This window comes from Salvelinus fontinalis, chromosome 1 (assembly GCF_029448725.1).
Source record: "Salvelinus fontinalis isolate EN_2023a chromosome 1, ASM2944872v1, whole genome shotgun sequence".
Lineage (NCBI taxonomy): Eukaryota > Metazoa > Chordata > Actinopteri > Salmoniformes > Salmonidae > Salvelinus > Salvelinus fontinalis.
This window is the reverse complement of record NC_074665.1, coordinates 26068162-26085505: the sequence shown is the minus strand read 5'-3', so window position 1 is coordinate 26085505 and position 17344 is coordinate 26068162. Positions and strand designations below refer to the sequence as shown.

The following is a 17344-nucleotide window of genomic DNA, read 5'->3' as shown; positions in this document are numbered from 1 at the left end:
GCGTGCTTAGCCCAGTGCGGGCTATTCCACCTTGCCGCACTGGGAGGGCTAAGTTGGGCATCGAGCCGGATGCCATGAAGCCGGCCCAACGTATCTGGCCTCCAGTACGTCTCCTCGGGCCGGCGTACATGGCACCAGCCTTACAGGTGGTGTCCCCGGTTCGCCTGCATAGCCCAGTGCGGGCTATTCCACCTCGCCGCACTGGCAGGGCTACGGGGACCATTCAACCTGGTAAGGTTGGAGAGGCTCGGTGCTCAAGAGCACGTGTCCTCCTTCACGGTCCGGTATATCCGGCGCCACCTTCCCACCCCAGCTCAGTACCACCAGTGCCTACACCACGCACCAGGCTTCCAGTGCATCTCCAGAGCCCTGTTCCTCCTCCACGTACTCTCCCTATGGTGCGTGTCTCCAGCCCAGTGCCTCCAGTTCCGGCACCACGCACCAAGCCTCCTGTGCGTCTCCAGAGCCCTGGACGCACTGTTCCTTCTCCCCGCACTCGCCCTGAGGTGCGTGCCCTCAGCCCGGTACCTCCAGTTCCGGTACCACGCACCAGGCCTAGAGTGCGCCACGAGAGTCCAGTGTGCCCTGTTCCTGTTCCCCGCACTCGCCCTGAGGTGCGTGCCCTCAGCCCGGTACCTCCAGTTCCGGTACCACGCACCAGGCCTATAGTGCGTCTCAGCCGGCCAGAGTCTGCCGTCTGCCCAGCGGTGCCTGAACGGCCCGTCTGCCCAGCTCCGTCTGAGCCATCTGTCTGCCCAGCTCCGTCTGAGCCATCGGTCTGCCCAGCTCCGTCTGAGCCATCTGTCTGCCCAGCGCCGTCTGAGCCATCTGTCTGCCCAGCGCCGTCTGAGCCATCTGTCTGCCCAGCGCCGTCTGAGCCATCTGTGTGCCCAGCGCCGTCTGAGCCATCTGTCTGCCCAGCGCCGTCTGAGCCATCTGTCTGCCCAGCGCCGTCTGAGCCATCTGTCTGCCCAGCGCCGTCTGAGCCATCTGTCTGCCCAGCGCCGTCTGAGCCATCTGTCTGCCCAGCGCCGTCTGAGCCATCTGTCTGCCCAGCGCCGTCTGAGCCATCTGTCTGCCCAGCGCCGTCTGAGCCATCTGTCTGCCCAGCGCCGTCTGAGCCATCTGTCTGCCCAGCGCCGTCTGAGCCATCTGTCTGCCCAGCGCCGTCTGAGCCATCTGTCTGCCCAGCGCCGTCTGAGCCATCTGTCTGCCCAGCGCCGTCTGAGCCATCTGTCTGCCCAGCGCCGTCTGAGCCATCTGTCTGCCCAGCGCCGTCTGAGCCATCTGTCTGCCCAGCGCCGTCTGAGCCATCTGTCTGCCCAGCGCCGTCTGAGCCATCTGTCTGCCCAGCGCCGTCTGAGCCATCTGTCTGCCCAGCGCCGTCTGAGCCATCTGTCTGCCCAGCGCCGTCTGAGCCATCTGTCTGCCCAGCGCCGTCTGAGCCATCTGTCTGCCCAGCGCCGTCTGAGCCATCTGTCTGCCCAGCGCCGTCTGAGCCATCTGTCTGCCCAGCGCCGTCTGAGCCATCTGTCTGCCCAGCGCCGTCTGAGCCATCTGTCTGCCCAGCGCCGTCTGAGCCATCTGTCTGCCCAGCGCCGTCTGAGCCATCTGTCTGCCCAGCGCCGTCTGAGCCATCTGTCTGCCCAGCGCCGTCTGAGCCATCTGTCTGCCCAGCGCCGTCTGAGCCATCTGTCTGCCCAGCGCCGTCTGAGCCATCTGTCTGCCCAGCGCCGTCTGAGCCATCTGTCTGCCCAGCGCCGTCTGAGCCATCTGTCTGCCCAGCGCCGTCTGAGCCATCTGTCTGCCCAGCGCCGTCTGAGCCATCTGTCTGCCCAGCGCCGTCTGAGCCATCTGTCTGCCCAGCGCCGTCTGAGCCATCCGTCTGCCATGAGCCATTAGAGCCGCCCGTCTGTCCCGGTGCTGCCCCTTATCCCGGTGCTGCCCCTTGTCCCGGTGCTGCCCCTTGTCCCGGTGCTGCCCCTTGTCCCGGTGCTGCCCCTTGTCCCGGTGCTGCCCCTTGTCCCGGTGCTGCCCCTTGTCCCGGTGCTGCCCCTTATCCCGGTGCTGCCCCTTATCCCGGTGCTGCCCCTTCATTTAAGTGGGGTTAGTGGGAGGGTGGTCATTGGGAGGGGGATAAAGAAGCGGGGATTGATTATGGTGGGGTGGGGACCTCGTCCACCGCCAGAGCCGCCACCGTGGACAGACGCCCACCCAGACCCTCCCCTAGACTTTGTGCTGGTGCGCCCGGAGTTCGCACCTTAAAGGGGGGGTTCTGTCACGTTCCTGACCTGTTTTCCTTTGTTTTGTATTCATTTTAGTTGGTCAGGGCGTGAGTTGGGTGGGTTTGTCTATGTTTGTATTTCTATGTGGGGTTTTGTGTTCGGCCTGGTATGATTCTCAATTAGAGACAGGTGTGTATTGTTTGTCTCTAATTGAGAGTCATACAAAGGCAGCCAGGGTTTCACTGGTGTTTTGTGGGTGTTTGTTCCTGTGTCCTCACAGGACAGTTGAAGGTTAGTCACATTTGTTGTTTTGTAGTTTTGTAGTGTATTGTTTTGCTGTTTTCCATTAAAAGATGGCTTATTTCCCTCAATCCGCATCTTGGTCCTATCCATGCTCCTCCTCGTCTAAGGGGGAGAACAACAATGACTGCCTTTACAACCCAGCTGCATGCATTATCAAGTTAGAGCACCAACAAAGTTAGAGCAAGGAAACATGTCATTTTCTCCAGTTGGTTTTGTGCGTTGTTTCTCTGTAGCAAAAGAGAGCACTTACATCGATCTGGAAGACCGAAAGCTTGCTCTCAAACACAAGTGCAAAGGCTGTTTGTTTTGGCATGAATAGACACACAGCCCCATTTTAAATTCCTCATTCTGTTGAATTCTTACAGCTTTCGTCTTGCACTTGCTGTGTGCCCGCTCCCACTCTGCAGGCTGCCTGTTTTGACACACTGCGTCACTTGCTCTGACTGTGTCAGAGACTTGTTTTAAATGGAGAAGATTGACTCTTAACGGTTGACCGGGCCCACTCATTTGTAGACTAGGTTTGTTTAGATGTTACCAGATACATGCATCTGTTATTGGTAAAGACAACTTTGCCAATGACCCATTAAACTGACCGAGACAAAAGATTAACATTGATGAAAATCATTTGGGCAGTAATGGTCTTTGAGGAATCAAGGTCCGCATTCATCGGAAGCAGTGTCGGTTTGACGTCAACACTTGGACAGGGCATTGGATTTGTCTTTCAGAGTAAAAGAAAAAAAAGGAAGGGATGCTTTTTATCCCCCGCCCTCCTGATTGTGTTGGTGTCTCTGTGTCTAGATGTTGGTGTTTTTATTTGTGTCCGTCTGTGTACCCAGAAAATGCAATCACCATGACTCACCTCTGGATTTTCTTCATCCCAGGCAGTAAAATACTGTATCTCTAACCCAATTTCCTCTTAATTTCCTATATAAGGAGCCCAATCACATCCAAGCTGCCCAACTCCATCCACTACTTATAATTAAACACTTTATCCTGGGCAGTCGGGATCTCAAATCTCATTACAGGAGACTGGGCCCTGTCCACGTCCCACTGATAACGCCACCCAACCGAGCCATAACAACAGGACTGAGGTTTATGTGCCATGGTATAGGATCTTCGAATTCAGAAATTAAGAAACAATCTCATCGTTGTTAAATACTTAACTGTGAGTCGAGACCCAATTTAGACACAGACAAATATCTCCTCTCCGATAGCAGGCAGAATGTGAGTTGTTGCTCTGCATAACGACCCACTGATAAAATGACTAGACTCGCCAGAGGAGTCTTGAGAATGAGACGATAACAATTGGATAGCAGTCAGCTGTGGCTCATTTGGCACAGCTGTGAGAGAATTATGTTTACTGTTCATGCCTTGTCTTTCTGGATGCCCTCAGCATGTGTTCATTGAGTACCTAACGTCCCCTTGCCATTGTATAACCTGTCAATGCAACAGCGATTGAGACAAAAGAAGGATCTAAACCAGTGTTACCCACTAAGTCAATGCTTGTTTAGACCTGCTTCACCCACATCTCAATTAGTACATTCCAATTTGCTCTTGACTTGCTCTACCAACTTTACAGTTTAAATTCCTTTCATTTAATATTAGCACTTTGCCTGGGTATGACTGTCTAGTTGATGTTGGTTGTCTCTCCTCTCTTCCAGACTATAGTGGATTGCTTTGAGGAGAAGAGCTGTCCTGTGACTGAGCGTCTGAAACTCTTCTAATGCTGCCAGGCTCCTCCCAGGTGGGCTGTCCAGGTAACACCCCCTCATTAGACCGTCACCGCTGATTGGGTTTCTGATTTATGCTGATTGACTTTGAATTGATTTTGTTCCACTGTGAATGTCAACTTCCTGTTAAGGGCTGACTCACTGTAACTGAGGTACCACACAGCAATGTCTTTCATCAAAGCTTTGACGTATGACTTGACCCATTGTAAGTCATGGCCATGATTTTTAAAAACAAACACGTGTCAGGTTTATATGAGTGATCCCTAAGTCAGGAGAAAAGGATGGGATCCATCCGCTGGGGGGTGGGGGAGACTCTCTTTGAACTCCTACACATTTGAACAAGGATGCGGGCCTTGCTCCGGTGTTGTAACTGTGTCCTCTTGACCTCCTGCCTGAGGTCCGCTAACGCCTTGTCCTCAGAGGAGTCTCATCCATCACCACAGGGCTGGTCATATGTGAGTAGGTAGTGCGTCAGAGCCCTGATCTAATCTGAACACTAAGACAATATATCTGTCAGGCTCAAGCTCTGTGTCAGCGCAGGCTGCTTTCAAGCCAAAGGCCACCTGATGGCCACCTCCACTCTAGGATGGCCACTAAAACAGTACACCTATGTCCTTCATCATCTACCAGACAGTTATTGCCCCTCAGGGTAGGAGCTGCACCAACCAGGTAGTATATATATGGTGATGCAAGTAAGGCTCATCTGTTTTTCTCTGTGTATATATTCTGGGAGATGAAGAGTGAGTGATGAGTATTTTTGTTAATCCATATTTGTAGCTTTCAGAAAGATGATTTGTCGACCGTGGATGTTTATTTTGTGTTGTATTTTGTGTTGACTGTGCCATTCCTGGCACATAGTCAGTTTATTCTTTCTCTTACTACATAGAAATGACAGTGTATGGCAGCTAAGGCGTTTTGAGCAGTGACATTTGCTTACATTTTCAGCTGGTTGGAAAGGTTTCCCCTTTTAATTAACTATTTGCTGTTGTCTAAAGCCAATGCTCCTCAATACAATCAGTCAATATAATGTTTACCTAGGCAGAGTAGGAAACCACAGACAGACATAAAGTGTGGGAGAGGTAGATTGACAGGGACGGCCCAACAGATGAGGGAGGAAGAGATATGGAGCGGGAGATTGAGGGAGAGAGTGTAAAATACATCGCCCAGGCTCCATGTAATAGCAGCGAACAGCAATAAAGCTGGAATTGAAGGCACACTTCTATTTCCCCCTGGGGAATTGAAAGTGCAAGCAAGGCAGAGAATCGTGGGGCTTTGATTATGCATTTCCTCCTCAGCAAGAGGCATGTAACTATGGCCATTCCTGCGCACAGAGGAGCTGTGTTGGGAGAGGAGGGACAGGGAGATTGGTTGAGATATCCGATATTGTAGGTCAGGGTTCCCCAACTGCCCCCCTCCCCCCCTCGTTTGCTGTTCGCAGTGATTTTATCTGATCTCCCAAGTTTTCTGAGCAAAAAAAACACGTTTTGTTTTAATGTTGAACATAAGACTGTAAAAACACCAGCAAATCAGCTCTGAGTGATTTTAATTTTGGAAATCTGTTCCAAAGTATTCCCACGCATAATAGAGAGATATGTGATCGTCAGGGTGGAAAATTAACTTTTTGGTCCACCAGGCACTGTGGTAGGTAGATAAAAAAATATATACCATGCCCTGAGCTCGTGAAGTGAGCGCTACCGGAGCTAAATTGGAGTGGGCGAAAAGGTCGACGCTCCAGCCTTTGGGAAACTCGCTCCACGCTCCAGTCAAATTAGGCACCCTCACATACTTTGGCCTGTGTGCGTAGTTATACGGTTGAGTAAGTAAACATTTTGTCCACAAATCTACCCACATGTCTGTAAATAGTTTATGATAAGTGAATGCCATAATGTAGTTATTTTGGTAGATACTTCTCCCTATTAGCTAAAATCGTATTTTTTCCAACACAATTTTAGCTGTCTCGCTAGCCGTTCGGCCCGAACAATGGTATCCCTCCTCTCCCGATCCCCCAGCAGTATTCAGATTTGGTTGATTAATTACCTCAGCTGGCCCTTAGCGCTGTCCGCCGCGGGTAATCAAACCCGCCCCAGTTACGTCTCTCTCCTTGCTCTTTAACTGTTTACTCATGTTGGAATTGGCCTATATGGATAGGGCTAAATTGAAATGTTTCATACAGAAGACCTATGAAAAGCAAATGCATAACCATGGTAGCAATGGAAAGGGAACAGTTTCGAGGTTATGGGACAATTAGGTGAGGAAACAACAGTTCACCTGACACAAGACTGAATCCAAACATTACGCTATTGATTTTGTGAATTTTACATTTATTGACTGGGCAGGGATGCAGAGATTTACATTTTTCTTAAGGTAAGCCTAAAGGTTTTAAGGCAAAATAACCCTATCAAAATGGAAAGCTCCTTAAGAGGTAATATGTCAGGCATATTGGGTCAAAATGTATGGTAGCCTATTGTATAGATAATATAACGAAAATTAACTTAACTTTTAGATCAGATTTTTAGTTTGGAAATACTTTGCTACAATGGCACACTTGGCCAGCTACCCACCTCGGTCCTTTCTGTTAGCATGTGCGACATCATGCTTTCGGATACGTGTCTTTTCAGACTTTTCACAATGATTCTTTAGTTGTGGACACTAAATAATTTGATGTGAACGCCATAATGTAGTTATTTTGCTAGGCAACCCCCCTGGTACTTGCTACCAAACGTTTGTTCCAAGAAACTCTGACACACACTCTGACACACACAATATCTTTGCTATATTCATGATAGTGTTAGATAAAGCAAGGAAAGTGAATTTCAGAATGTGATATAGTTTTATTGGGATTTGCAGGTGTTGTTGGTAAGTAATGAATCTGCTAGCTTCTGACATAAATTAATCATCCTGTTTAAGGAGAGACTTGTAAAAAATCATAACAATAGTCTCCCTCCTTTCCCTACCCCCCCAGCAGTATTCAGATTTGGCTCATTAATTACCTCAGCTGGCCACGGGTAATCAAACCCGCCTCTCTCCTTGCTCTTTAACCCTTTCACTCGTGGGAATTGGCCTATATGGATAGGGCTACATTTAAATGTTTCTTACAGAATAAATATGAAGATGCATAACCATGGTAGCAATTGAAAAGGAACAGTTTTGAGATTATGGGGAAATTATTAGACCAAAGGTGAGGACACAACAGTTCACAAGACTGAATCCAAACATTACACTATTGATTTTGTGAATTTTACATTTACTGTACTATTCGCTGCATTTATTGATAACGAAATCTGAAAATACTCTGGATAAATTCAGTAACATGATAAGAATATTTCTGGAAATTGTACTGTAGGTGTAACATAAGACAAAAAAATTACAAAGGTTTGAGTGAGAGGACTAACTGGTGTCTCCAAGTGGTCACACACCTCTCCAAAGTGTGCAAAGTTCCTAACTTTTTTTTTTAACTCCTAGCTGTGCTGTTGAGGAACTAGATCAAGCACACTTGTAGTTTTATTTGGAACACAACCCTGCATCCCCGCACTCACACAAATACTATTTTTTTTTTTTGCTATCCAAAAACAGCCCATTATAAATCACAGTCTGGGTCTGGTAGGCATCATTTGGAAAGCCTGTTCTATAACAGATCGTCATTTTGGTGCTCATAGAAAGGAGTCATGAGTGCATTCAGGTGTGTGTGCCGCGGCAAATTTTCTTCACAATAGATCAACAGCCTCATTCTGTTCAGAACAAGCAAGGGTATGACGCCATGGGCAGATTGGCCATCTGGCAATTCTGGAAGATACCAGAAGAGCCGGACCATCTTTTATTGATGTGGGCTGGTCGCTAAAAATGTATGATAAAAAAAAAACATATACTGTGTATAAATACCCTGAGTTTACCAAACATTACGAACACCTTCCTAATATTGAGTTGACCCCCCCCCCCCCCCCCCCCCCCCCCCCCCCCCCCGCCCAGAACAGGCTCAATTTGTCGGGCATGAACTCTACAAGATGTCGAAAGCATTCCACAGGGATGCTGGCCCATGTTGACTCAAATGCTTCCCACAATTGTGGCAAGTTGGCTGTATGTCCTTTGGCTGGTGGACCATTCTTAATACACATGGGAAACTGTTGAGTGTGAAAAACCCAGCAGCATTGCAGTTCTTGACACAAATCAAACTTTATTTGTCACGTGCCGAATACAACAGGTGTAAACCTTACCGTGAAATTCTTACTTACAAGCCCTCAACCAACAATGCAATTCAAGAAAGAGTTAAGAAAATATTTACCAAATAAACGAAAGTTTAAAAAAAAGTTACACAATAAAATAATAAGGCTATATACAGGGGGTACCGGTACCGAGTCAGTGTGCGGGGGTACAGGTCCTAGACTAGGTGCTCCGGCACCGCTTGCCGCGCGGTAGCAGAGAGAACAGTCTGACTTGGGTGACTGGAGTCTTTGACAATTTTTGTGGTTTTCTTCTGACACAGCCTAGTATATAGGTCCTGGATGGCAGGAAGCTTGGCCCCGGAGAAGTACTGGGCCGTACGCACTACCCTCTGTAGCGCATTACGGTTAGATGCCGAGCAATTGCCATACCAGGCGGTAATGCAACCGGTCAAGATGCTCTCGATGGTGCACCTGGCACCTACTACCATACCCCGTTCAAAGGCACTTACATTTTGGTTTTGCAAAAATCCCTCTGAATGGCACACATGCACAATCCATGTCTGTTGTCTCAAGGCTTTAAAATCCTTCTTTAACCTATGTCCTCCCCTTCATCTACACTACACCAACCTTTTCTGAGTCAAGATCACTTTCAGTCAATATGCAAGCCAAGCTCTACTGCTCATTTTTGTTTTACATGACTTAAAAAACATAAGCCTATGCAACATTAACCAATTTAAAAACAGTTTTGTAGCAATAAGATTTGTTTAGTAGGTTATAGGCCCAATACATTATCACTGCATATTGGCTATGCTTGAATTGCCCTGCCAATGTTCTTCTCAGACCATTTTGAAAATATATAACAAAAATATTAAGTATATGATCACACTGGTAATGGATCATTTATTGTATTACTTGTGAGCATAATAATGATATTATTTTTTACTGGACTGATGGCCAGTCTGGCGAAGAGGGAGGGAGCATTGGTAAGGCTGCCTCTCACCCGACTCACCGTCGCTCCACTCTCCCTCCCTCCACTGAGAAAAGGGGACAGTCTTCCAGCTGATGGCGAAACAAGTCGCACTACATTATTTCTGCCGCATGCACGAATTCATGTTACTCCTATGACCAGAGAAAGTGAAATATTCCTCTATGAAAAAACACACAACGCTAATAACAACGCAAGCTTCTCAAAACACTTTGCTATTCTCATTCATTGCAACTGCAGTGGAAGTAGGACGAACACACATTTTATGGCTCATAAAAGTGTTGAACAAACTGTTGAGACTGCTGAATAACAACTCAATCATGAACTCACTCGTAAAAACAGCAGCTCTTTGCTTTATTCGTTGAGTCTCTGGTCATGGTTTTAAGTTTTGAAATCTCACAGTATCAGCTTTGCTGTGCATTCAAGGTTTATTTTTAGTCTATGGCTCGAGGAAACCATTCAGACATAGTGATCTGAGCTATCGGATTGGCCAGCGGTAGGCCTGTACGACAGGAAAAAGAGGGCCGAGCACGCCTCCATTTTCATCGATGGGCTGTAGTAGAGCAGGTTGAGAGCTTCAAGATCCTTGGTGTCCACATCACCAACAAACTATCATGGCCCAAACACACCAAGACAGTCGTGAAGGGGGCATGACAACGCCTTTCCCCCTCAGGAGACTGAAAAGATTTGGCATCGGTCCGACCGCAAGGCGCTACAGAGGGTAGTGCGTAAGGCCTAGTACATCACTGGGACTGAGCTTCCTGCCATCCAGGACCTCTATACCAGGCGGTGTCAGAGGAAGGGCCTACAAATTGCCAAAGTCTCCGGCCACCATAGTCATTGACTGTTCTCTCTGCTACCGCACGGCAAGTGGTACCGGAGCGCCAAGTCTAGGTCCAAAAGGCTTCTTAACAGCTTCTACCCCCCAAGCCTTAACACTGCTGACCAGCTAATCAAATGGCTACTCTGACTATTTGCATTGACCCCCCACCCCCCTTATGCTGCTGCTACTCGCTATTTATTATCTATGCATAGTCACTTTACCCCTACCTACATGTACAAATTACCTCAACGAACCTGTACCCCCGCACATTGACTCTGTACCGGTACCCCCTGTATGTAGCCTCGTTGTTTTATTGAAAATGATTGAAAATGGGAACACTTTGCCTACCCTGCGCTAGGGCTGCTAACATGAATTTCTTTTAACTAAATAGGCAGGTTTAAAAAAATATATACTTCTGTGTATTGATTTTAAGAAAGGCATTGATGTTTATGGTTAGGTACATTCGTGCAACGATTGTGCTTTTGTTAAATCACCCGTTTGGCGAAGTAGGCTGTGATTCGATGATAAATTAACAAGCACCGCATTGATTATATGCAACGCAGGACAAGCTAGTTAACCTAGTAATATCATCAACCATGTGTAGTTAACTAGTGATTATGTGAAGATTGATTGTTTTTTATAAGATAAGTTTAATGCTAGCGAGCAACTTACCTTGGCTCCTTGCTGCACTCGCATAACAGGTGGTCAGCCTGCCACGCAGTTTCCTCGTGGAATGCAATGTGATCGGCCGTAATCGGCATCCAAAAATGCTGATTACCGATTGTTATGAAAACTTGACATCGGCCCTAATTAGTCGGCCAACCTCTGGTCTGGAGGAAACCTGGCACCATCCCTACGGTGATGCATGGTGGTAGCAGCATCATGCTGTGGGGATGTTTTTGCAAATGTGTTTTCGCTTTGTCATTATGGGGTATTGTGTGTATATTTATGAGAGGAAAAATGTAATCAATTTGACAATAAGGCTGTAAATGTGGAAAATGGGAAGAGGTCTGAATACTTTCCGAATGCCCTGTAGGATGTGTCTATATATGGAAAAATACATGTTTAAACATTTCGACCAATCGATTGGTCGAAAGAACAGACAATTCTTGGTCAACCAATTGTTGTTGTAGGGAACAGCCCTAATGTCTTATCATCATCTTCGGCAAATGAATGAATGTTCTAATAAATTCAATACATTTAGTTCATTTAAAAAAAAAAAAAATGCTTCCACTGGGAAGCCAAAATGTTCCCAAACTGGAGATTTAAATGATGATTGAGGATCCTCAAATTATGGTTTGTTGACCCTAGCACTCGCCATCGTACAGAACTACTTTCCAGCTGCGCCTCAAAAGGATAGTTTGAAATGCGGCAATTAAGATTTGAATTTGATTACTATGTGTGCATAGGCTCTTGTTGTTTTAACGGAATAGCATACAATGTTCTTTCAGCTCAGATTTACATACAACACAGTGCAGCCATAGGCCTATAGGCTTAGTGCTTACATTTTTGTGTATATATTTTTTATGTATTCATTCGGGTTCACAGTGCAGACCGACCCTGTACCAACATTATACACCTCATTTCTACTGGTGTGGTTGTTTAAAGGTTCTGTGCAGTGAAAAACATGATTCTGCAGTGTTTTATATACTGTATTTCCACACTGAGGTTGGAGTAATACCGTGAAATTGTGAAAATGATGATGATGCCATTTTTGTGTAAGAGCTGAAATTTCAGCTTGTTTAGGTGGGATGGAGTTTTGGCCTGTCTGGTGACATCACCAGTCGGGAAATTTGTTAATAGACCAATAAGAAAGAGGTCCAAACCAAAGAGTTCCAAACCTTTCTGCCAATAACAGCTAGTTTTCAGTTTTCCCCTCCCCATTCAGACCACTCCCAGACAGTCCTAGCATAATTATTTCTTGAGAAATTGCTCTTTGCTAAGAAGCTTATTTTTGTTTCCTTTTAACCAATTTTATTTAAAACAATCACAATAAGGTACTTAATTACCCAGAAATGATTTGATATTGACATAAAAACGGCAGCATTGGACCGTCAAAACCTAGTTGTGCTATCCCATGTCTGAACAGCTCTCCTATCTCCCATCTACAGAAGCAGCTGGCCAACCTGCTGACAGACCTGGGCTGCACCAGCTCAGCCCTGCTAATCTACGAGAAGCTGGAGCTGTGGGAGGATGCTGTCATCTGTCTGGAGAGGATGGGCCAGCATGGCAAGGTACAACCGCCATTACAACCACCAGAAAAACTGTGACTTCCCTTCTCAGGCGCATTTAATACTCATTGCTTTACACAACAGTCAAGGTCATTCTTCGTACTAAACATGGGCACCATCAGCACACAAACACACTCAAGAGAGAAGCTCATCTTGCCCACACTGGAAGAACAGTGAATATCACCGCTCTTTCCATCTACCCTGTTACCTAGCTATCTCGCTCTGCTCCCTACTCCCTCCTTCTCTCCCCCCTTCCCTCCCTCCGTCTATCTGTCTGTCTTTAGTGCGCACCTGTTTATGCACTCATTTGTGTTCTCGGGCATTCCAGCTGTCAGACGAATCAGTCCCAGGGAGATCTGGCTCTGTTTCTCTGGCGTTATTATTAACCTGTCTGGCCCCCAGGGCCCCCCTGGGACTCACACACTCCCAGATAGACAGAAATATAGCATGTTTGGGTTGGATCACTCCCTGAGTCCCCCTATCCTTCAGTCAGTGTCCTCTTGGTGGCGCTGATTTGAACATTCTCTTTTATCTCTTAATGGTGAAACAACAGGCTATGGAAATACAGGTCACAAGTGTAGCTGACCGAACCAATGGCATTGGTTTTAGACTGTTTTCCACAGAGGCAGACAGAAAAGAATCAAAGATGTGGACATGTGGCAGCTGTTTGTTTTTGTTGGTCCTCCTTTTTGATAGCGGATCGTTTTCATTTTCTTTTCTTTTTTGCTGGAAAAGTCTCAATGTTTACACAGGTGTTTTTTAAAGTTTTTTTTCTCACCCAACCTGCAAGGGCTCTCGGTCAGAATTGACTGAGGTAATGAAGCAGAGCAAGAATAAAGAGCCAGAGGTTAGGCAACCTCCTCTCTTGCACCTGTCAGACGATGTTCTGTCAAGTCCTAGCAGAATCGTGGCGTACCACACCAGGTAGAGATCGAACTATTAGGATTTTTAAAGACCGATACCGATTTATTGGAGGACCAAAAAAAGCCAATACCGATTAATCGGCCAATTTATTTATTTTATTATTATTTTATATATATATATATATTTGTAATAATGACAGTTACAACAATACTGAATGAGCACTTATTTTAACTTAATATAATACATAAATAAAATATATTTAGTCTCAAATAAATAATGAAACGTTCAATTTGGTTTAAATAGTGCAAAAACACAGTGTTGGAGAAGAAAGTAAAAGTGCATTATGTGCCATGTAAAAAAGTTAACGTTTAAGTTCCTTGCTCAGAACATATGAAAGCTGGTGGTTCCTTTTAACATGAGTCTTCAATATTCCCAGTTAAGAAGTTTTAGGTTGTATTTATTATAGGAATTATAGGACTATTTCTCTCTATACCATTTGTATTTCATATACCTTTGACTATTGGATGTTCTTATAGGCACTATAGTATTGCCAGCCTAATCTCAGGAGTTGATAGGCTTGAAGTCATAAACAGCGCTGTGCTTCAAGCATTGCGAAGAGCTGCTGGCAAACGCAAACAAATATCAAATCATAGACTTAATTATAATATAATAAACACACAGAAATATGAGCCTTAGGTCATTAATATGGTCAAATCCGTAAACTATCATTTCAAAAACAAAACATTTATTCTTTCAGTGAAATACAGAACTGTTCCATATTTTATCGAACGGGTGTCAACCCTAAGTCTAAATATTGCTGTTGCATTGCACAACCTTCAATGTTATGTCATAATTATGTAAAATTCTGGCAAATTAATTAGTCTTTGTTAGGAAGAAATAGTCTTCACTCAGTTGTCAACGAGCCAGGCGGCCAACACTGCTGCATATACCCTGACTCTGCTTGCACTGAACACAAGAGAGCTGATGCAATTTCCCTAGTTAATATTGCCTGCTAACATGAATTTATTTTAACTAAATATGAAGTTTAAAAAAAGATATACTTGTGTATTGATTTTAAGAAAGGCATTGAAGTTCATGGTTAGGTACATTGGTGCAACGATTGTGCTTTTTTCACGAATGCGCTTTTGTTAAATCATCACCCATTTGGCGAAGTAGGCTGTGATTCGACGATACATTAACAAACACCGAATTGATTATATGCAACGCTGGACCAATTACTTAAACTAGTAATATCATCAACCATGTGTAGTTAACTAGTGATTATGTTAAGATTGATTGTTTTTTATAAGGTAAGTTTAATGCTAACTAGCAACTTACCTTGGCTCCTTGCTGCACCCGCGTAACAGATGGTCAGCCTGCCACGCAGTCTCCTCGTGGATTGCAATGTAATCGGCCATAATCGACATCCAAAAATGCAGATTACCGATTATTATGAAAACTTGAAATCGGCCCTAATTAATCGGCTATGCTGATTAGACGGTCAACCTCTAACACCAGGCCAAGAAGAGAATCCTGTAACACTGTCCCCCATCTTGCTGTGGTTCTGAAAGTCATTGATGAAACCGGTGCCAGATTTGTCACAAATGCTCTGAGGATGTTCTCCCGAACCGTTATGCAATGGACATCTGGTTAATTGTCAGTAAGATTTTCGCTGAAGTATTTTCTTTCAATCTTCATCACCCCTTGTCCTTTTAGTGATCGACCTGTTTAAGTGACCTCTCAGCATGATTCACACGATTATTTTTCATAAGTTCTCTGTAATAGCTAATATCACCACATCAATCTCTCTGGATCAACATGGCTTGGCTTGGACAGATTGAGCAGAAATGAGTATTCTACACACACGCATACATGCCAGCACACACACATACCAGTGCTCCCTCCAGCTGAACCGTACTTAGCCGCTGCTCACAGTCCCAATCCTGAATGCGAGTCCTGCAGGCCATTGTGCTCTGTTAGTGAATTACAGCTGGTTTTGTCTTCCAATCTGATTACAGACGTGCATTCTGGTCAATATAATAAGTCCTCCACACTAAAACCATGCACTTTGGCCCCGGCCAGTACTCCATGTAACATGATAAAAAAGGCTAGACAATCCATTTGTCTGGAGAAGACTTGGGTGGATTCCAGCCGGTAGTCTCTTTGTGCTAAACATGCTGTTCCTGCTCTCGGTGTGCCTGAATGCATGCTGAATGTGATTGAGCCTGACCGCGGCCGCACCCTGAGAAAGATAATGTAACTAAAATAGAGAAACAGGAAAGCGGAGAGATGGGGACCTGCATTAAGTCAATTTCTGTTGAATTCGTTCAATAGCTCTTGAGTTTTGAATGTAATTGTTGTATTACACCAGCCTTATGGATGAGCCATCTGTGTAAACCTTACATGGACATAAACAAGATGGAACATTGAACAAGACATATATGGTATAACCCAGGCTAAAATAGCCACATTTGAAATACATGTATGGTGTTGACAAATGTTTAAAGCACCTCCGTTTCACAAATGGGACAGTAAATCACATATGAATATCCCGGGACACGCAATTCAGACAGAGAACCCATTTAGAGAGTATATGTTCTCGTACAGAACTCATGAATGTTGTTCAATTTCTATAAATATTCCAAGCCTGATTGGATTCCCTTCGATGTGCTACCGCACCATGGAAAATTACTCTCCCCTCAAAAAAAAAATGTGTCATGGCTCCCATAGTAAGACAGGCCCCATTTATAAAAGCGACAGATATAGCCAAAGGGTGATTCCACTCTACCCTTAGGCAAGGGTCAGTGAGTTCAGAGAACTCCTTATGCGGTTTTCCACAATAAGGGTGTCTGTACTTGGAGGAGTACTGAATCCCTCCTTTTCTCTCCCTCTACCTCTCCTCGCTCTCTCTTTTATGGGGGAGCATGCTGGGGGTTCTAACTGGTGGCCATTCTCCAAGGTTATAAAAACTCAATTCACAATCACCCTTTTCCATTTCCCCCAGACAATCGACTGAAATACTTCTACTGAAGGTCATTCTCCAGTGAAAAGCACATAGTCTGTCTGTCTTATTTCCTGGTGAGAGCATGTTAAGTGCGCGTGGTCATAAGAGTGCTTTCTAATCAATTAGCTTAATTCTTTGCCAGCAGTTGGCTGTAGGGGTGCCCCATTGATGTTGTGAATATAACCTCCCTAATATGACTTTTTTCATGGTAATAAAATCTTGCCTGCCTTTCTGGGAAACAGTCAGACATTTTCCCTCTTTCCTGGGTGTGCCGCACCCCTCCAAATAACTGAATGGCGGTAATTATAGGATTCACTGCAGTACCGATGACTGTGAAATTGTTAAAAAATATTTGTTAAAGCGATCAGGCTCTTCCGCCAGCGGAGGGGGTGTGGTCTGGAAAAGGCCATGGAAGCCCACTTCTTTTTGACCAGCAGCACTAGTGTGCTGATGTGATGGCCCCTAAGGACGATATTGATATTTGAAGGAAAATCGAATGGATTTTTATTTTTAAATGGGCTGTAAATTGTTGGCTAGCTCCCTCAGTAGAGGAAAAAAGTGCTTTCTTTCTGATATAAATGCACATGTCTTCGAAGATAAGTTTTCCCTTGTTGTACTATATAGTATAGTGGGATCAGCGTAAATACAAATATGTGAAATATGAGCACAAATAAATTTACCAATAGATAATAGTCTACGGCAATTTTCTGTCATCGGTAGAGTTGCTGAACTCACGCTACTTTTCTGTGGTGTTATTCCCCTTTTGTCAACCCAATCTGTGATTTGCAGAGGTCCATGTCCATCTACTATTCAAACTTATACCAAAAATACTTTATTACAAATAAGACAAATATTACACTTTGCCAGCCATATTGCTTTTGCGTTGTAATTCCATTTGTTGGTGGTGAGTTCAGGGATTTGAGGTCTGATGAGTGGTGTGGAAGAGAGGGCTAGGATTACTCCATGGGGTAAAGGAATGCAATGAAAACCCAGAGTCCCTTGCGCACAAAAGCACTCAT

At 45.1% G+C, this 17344-nt stretch overlaps 1 pseudogene; it reads left to right on the top strand.

Annotated features, from left to right (window-relative positions):
• Window positions 1-17344, top strand: part of LOC129855806 (tetratricopeptide repeat protein 27-like) — a 148362-nt pseudogene that overhangs the window by 97947 nt on the left and 33071 nt on the right.